The following is a 6,182-nucleotide window of genomic DNA, read 5'->3' on the forward strand; positions in this document are numbered from 1 at the left end:
GTGATGGTCCATCACTGGAAGTGTTCAAAGTCAGGTTGGATGGGCTTTGAGCAACCTGATCTAGTGAAAGATGTCCCTGCCTGTGGCATGGGGGTTGGACTAGATGATCTTTAAAGGTTGCTTCCAACCCAAACTATTCTGTGATTCTGTGATTTGACCTATTTCACTACATTCATTGGGACTAAATTAATACACAACATCTATCTAAAGTACTGCATATAGCTAAAATACCTAGATTTTCACCGACATAATAGATGAGTTCTGTGAAATTAACAGTAAGACAAGTGTCTGGCCTAAAGGGTAGTTAAGAAATAAAAGAAAGAATTATTGCAGTAGTTCTCACTATTCCCACAAAAGAGAGCTTTTCATATGTATCCTCTGCTTTAGCATCACTTGCTAAAGAAAATGCTTAGAAATATTTCTACATCCCTGTAAACAGGTTAGGAAAGTAGAGGATGAGGTAGTGACAACTATTTGCCAAATCACATCAAGATGTCAATAGCCCTGCTTATCTTTTGAGTGACTCATTGTAGGTCATGCAGGTAATAGTGCGACCCCTTCTTTCCTACAGCAAAGTTTGCAAATTATCCCTCTTTCCTCAAGGCCAGGTAAATAGGCCGTACCTCACAATCTCCAGTTTATTTGCACTGAGAGCGCATTACTTTCCAGAAAAGCTGTGGCTAAAAGGTGTAAATCAAAAGTAAACATAATGTCCTGGTTTAGCCCCAGTCAGCAACTAAGCACCACCCAGCTGCTCCCTCCCTCCCATGGGATGGGAGAGAGAATCAGAAAAGTGAGAAAATTTGTGGGTTGAGATGTAAACAGTTTAACAGGTAAAGCAAAAGCTGTGTGCACAAGCAAAGCAAAACAAGGAATTCATTCCCTTCTTCCCATGGGCAGGCAGGTGGTCAGCCATCTCCAGGACAGCGGGGCTCCATCACATGTAACGGTGACTTGGGCAGACAAACGCCATCACTCTGAAAAAGTCCTTGACTAGTGTAAGCACTGCTTAGCAACAACTAAAACATGTCCACATTATCAACACTGGTTTTAGCACAAATCTAAAACACAGCCCCATACTAGCTACTATGAAGAAAATTAACTCTATCACAGCTGAAACCAGGACAGTATCCACCCCTTATTGCATACCATTTATGTCATGCTCAGGTCCCACACTATCCAATACAACCTCATTAACCACGCCCCCCCCCTTCCCCTCCTTTGGTATAATACAATAGACGGGTATCATTTATCATTCCCTTAGTCTATGGGCCACCCCTGTAAAATGGCCATAAAATGTCCACAAAATGTCCACTGAGTTCATTTAGTCCATGACTTTGGGCTCCATGTGTTCCAGTGGTCACTGAGGGCAGGAGAGGTGGTGTGTTGGATGGAGCTACTGGGCACCAAAGCCAGCTCAGCTCAGGTCACTGCTGCACTTGCACAGCTTCTTGTAAGGCTTCTCCTCCATTGGTTCAGATGGTTCCTGCTACACTAATGCCCATAACGTGCAGCTCAAACCATGGGTTACAACAATTTAAAGGTATTTCCATTACAATCTCTACCCTGGTCCCTTTGGACCAGACCGTCAGGTTTAACATTGCAACAAACTCCTCCTTTTGTCCCTGCTCCAGCTTGGACTTATCCACACACTGCAGTCCCTTAGGGATGTACCTCTGCCAGGTGGACCCTTATCTATGAGCCACAGTCTCTCCAGGAGTGTACCTGCTGCAGCAGGGACTTATACACAGCCACGGGCACTTTGAGGTGCACTTGTTCCAGCGTGGCCTTCTCCATGTCCCGCAAGGCCTTCAGAGATACACCTGCTCCAGTGTGGCCTTACCCACAGTCATGGTCCTTTCAGAAGTAAACCTGTGCCGACATGGCCTTGCCTGTGGCTGCTGTCCCTCCAGGGGTGTACCTGCTCTGTTGTGGGCTTACCCATGGCCACACACCTGAGGTGCTTCAGCATGACCTCATGCACAGCCACTGATGCTTCAGGGTGTACCTGCTGCAGCGCAGACTTAGGCATAGCCACTGGTGCTTCGAGGTGTACCTTCTCCACTGTGGACTTATCCTTGGGCCACAGTCCCTTCAGAGGTATACCTGCTGTGGCACAGACATAACCACGGCCACGCTTGCTTTGAGATGTACCTGCTCTGGCATGGGCTTATCCACGGCCACAGATGCTTCAGGGTGTCCTGCTCCCACATGGACTCATCCACAGGTCACAGTCCCTTCGCCCCGAGGTCACACTGGAGTTCCAGCCTTTCCAGTACAGCAGCACAGAAACAGCAGCGATGCCCTGGCCATCTGCCAGCCCAGGCACATCGCATTGCTGTTATCAAACTGGTCCCAGGCACCGCAGAGTAAGGTGGTCAGCAGTACAGCAGCAGAGAAAGCAAAGAGCAGCCACTAATGAGTGCTAGGCTATAACACAGAGTAAGGCAAGCAAACCCTATGGCAAGCACAGGAGCCTGCAACTAATAGCTGAACAGCAGTAACAGCTATAAATTCAATCCACTGCATTCCAATCAAACCTGTCGTTATCGCAAACCCTCTAAGCACCAAAAAGACTGTTGTGGTTTAGCCCCAATCAGCAACTAAGCACCACCCAGCCGCTCGCTCACACCGCCCCCCCCCCCCCCCCACGGTGGGATGGGGGAGAGAGTCAGAAGAGTAAAAATGAGGCAACTCATGGGTTGAGATAAAGGCAGTTTAATAGGTAAAGCAAAAGCTGTGTGCACAAGCAAAGCAAAACAAGGAATTCATTCCCTTCTTCCCATGGGCAGGCAGGTGTTCAGCCTTCTCCAGGACAGCAGGGCTCCATCACACATAATGGTGACTTGGGAAGACAAATGCCATCACTCCGAACATCCCTCCTTCCTCCTCCTTCCTCCTCCTTCCCCCAGCTCTATGTGCTGAGCATGACATCATACGGTGTGGGACATCCCTGGGGTCAGTTTGGGTCAGCTGTCCCAGCCATGTCCCCTCCCAACCCCTTGTGCACCCAGCAGAGCTTGGGAAGCTGAAAAAGTCCTTGACTTAGTGTAAGCACTACTTAGCAACAACTAAAACATCTCCACATTATCAACACTGGTTTTAGCACAAATCCAAAACACAGCCCTGTACTAGCTACTATGAAGAAAATTAACTCTATCACAGCCAAAACCAGGACACATGGCCAAATGAAAGAGATGGGTCCTGACACCAGGAGTCCAGCATATTAGAACTCTTTAGCAAAGATAAAAAATATTTGATATCAGAAGGCAGGAAATAGCAGAACTCCAGTTATTCTCTGAATCCTCTTCTATTTGGGTGCTCTGTTGAAACTAGACACTCCATACAGATATAGTCATAGTTCGGGGTTAAATTCAACTCTATGAAGAAGGTCGATACAAGAGAGTGTTTAATGGCCACTTAAGACCTCTTCTGACAGCTCAAACAGTGCGTGTCTTGTGCTAGTTTTTTGCAAAAGAGATGACTGTCACTCTCAGTGCCCCTTCCTGCCTATATACTTAGACAGGAATATGAAATGTATAAAGTATATAAAGAAATCTGTGGCAGACAGGCAAGGTTTTCTGTGTATTCCAAGAGTGTTGATAAAACTGATTTCCCTTTGACTCACACAGGAGAGGAGAATATAGACTGCCTTACACATGAATGTCTGTGGTGGGAGACGCTATTGTTACTTTTCATCTTTCTGGATGAAGAACTTGCTCCTTGCAAGCTATGAAAGTCATGAAACAGTTTGTAAGGAAGGCTTTTCCTTAATGCAGTCAATAGAACAACAGCAGCAGAAGATTATAATTAGTTTGGCTGCGTATAAAAGAAATATGAATGTGCATATTATATAAATGGTGTGTCAGGACTATTCAGCACTTTTGCAAAGTTTTTGGAATGCACTGAGTAAAATAGAATGACAATAGTATATAAACATCTGCACAGCAGTTGGATCCATCAAAATCCCACATCTTTAGGTCATCTTCATGAATTCTCAAAGTGCACCAGTGCCACACAGAGACAGATGCAGGAAAACACAATACAGCCGGTAGCACTCTCGCCTATAGATACCCATTTCCAAAACAAACACTGACAATCATCTGGAGCCTGAAAACATCGATGTAGTATTCACTGCTGTTTTAATTTCTGGCCACATATGATTTCCTGGTGGAGGAGTTCTCCAATTTACTGGTTTGATTCCACACCATAGAATTCAAAGGATTACTCGGCATTGATTTCAGTAGCAGAAAGGTTAGGCGCTAGGGTGGAATTAATACAGATTATTTCCATTCTAAAAAACAGGTGGGTAATTTAGATGCATTAATCCCATTGGTAGTCCAGATGAGCAACTTTCCTTGAGGTATCATTTCCCACTGAAAGCAGCAGCAGCAGCAGCAGCTAAATACCTAAAAAATACTACATATGTGGGCACTTTTGAAATTCCCCCTCATTGCCCTAGAACAGTAACCCTCTATTTTCATTCAGTTAGTATTTAGGTCCCTGATCCACATGTGGGACTGGATCGTGCTGTATCTAGGCTGCCTTTAGTAGCTGTGCTCAAGCTTGGGTTCATGTTCCCTGAACCAGCTGCCCCGAAGCAGTTGCTGTCCCACTGCCTGTTGGGGCAGAGCTCTAGGAAGCTAGCCCCCACTGTGTCTGAACTCACTCCACACTACAGACACAGCATCTAGCAGTGCAGATATCAAAGGGTTTGGGTTCAACCTTTAGCTGCCATCTGTAAGCTAAGGGCAACACATGGACACACAAGTAATAAATAATAACACTTACATAAACATACATGAAAATAGAATATAAAGTCTCCTTTCAGAACTGTTTGTGCTTTCTTAGTAATCACCACTCTTTATTTACCAAGAAAAAAGGTCACATAGTAATGTCTTTTTTGAAAGTTTTGGTCCCTAGAGGACCTTGTGAGATAAATCGCTGTTTTTCCATGAAAGTGCTGGGGGGAGGAGGGAGTGGCCAGGCCGCTGTAGCCAACTTACAACTCTGATGCCATGTAGACAACCATATAATGCAAAACATTTACTGTAAACCAACAGGCAATGGTGAGCTGCGACCACTTCAGTCCTTTTGCACAAACAAGGCTCCTTATGAGGTCATGTAATCTCAGAGGCTCATTTACAGGCATGTGTCCTTACTGCATGTTAAACATCAACCTTTGACTCACAACTCCTCCTTTTCCATACTGGGTGAAAGTCCTCTCTGTACAAAGAAAAGCCACAAGCTCTTCCAGTCTCACGTGAGCCCTTTTTCACAGCATGAATGGGATTTAAAAGTGAGACAGAAATCTGATAAAATTGCTGCAAAAGTAAAACTAATGTTTAAAGAAAAATTTCTGCAAGGTAAACTAAATCAGTCTCACTCATATCCCAGTTTAAGACCAGACCCTCAGCTGGATGAGCAGCACAGCTCCACTGAAGTCAATTTAGCTCAGCCATGACTCTACTCCTGAGCCATAAGAAATGTATTGTCATCGTGTTTCAGAGAACCAGCTTAGATGACTGAAAGAATGCTATTGAAATTCACAAAGAGCACAAATAAGCCAAAATAATTTATATGTACTGTATAAATATTAATAATAAAAGGTCATAATACATGTAAGCATACTACAAAAATGAAAGAGAAGAACTGAAACGTCTGCCTAGCAATTTCACTGGGGAGGTGAGAGCAGGTAATGTATGAGCAGGGACTTTCCACCATTATTTTAGAAAGGTGCTACAGATCAAATTCTGGCATTAAATGTACACACTGGGGGGAGGATCGTGACATACCATCCTGCCTTCTGCCACAACTCGCTCTCCAAAAATTTTCTGGGCTGTGCAAGGATGACAGCCTATATGTCCAAACCAGAGCCAGACAGAAATCCTCATGCTCTGCTTGCAAACCAATTGACTGGAACTGGAAGGGATGGCTGACATATGTGAACTCTTTTTCAAAGAAGTCAGCCACTTGGCAGGGAAGCTAGGAAAAGCTAGATTTTGCCAGCCTTGCACAGAGGTTACCACCAAGTGCACTGGGGGAGCATTGTCAGGCAGGGTCTTTGTCAGTCAGTGGATGACGTCCCATGGCTCAGAGCTGCTCGCATTTTATTCTGAAGACAGAGTGTTCAGCAGGAAAATCTCACATGAATTAGCAGAATAAAGCTGTAATGAAAACAG

Source organism: Phalacrocorax carbo, chromosome 16 (assembly GCF_963921805.1).
Source record: "Phalacrocorax carbo chromosome 16, bPhaCar2.1, whole genome shotgun sequence".
In the NCBI taxonomy this organism is placed as follows: Eukaryota; Metazoa; Chordata; class Aves; order Suliformes; family Phalacrocoracidae; genus Phalacrocorax; species Phalacrocorax carbo.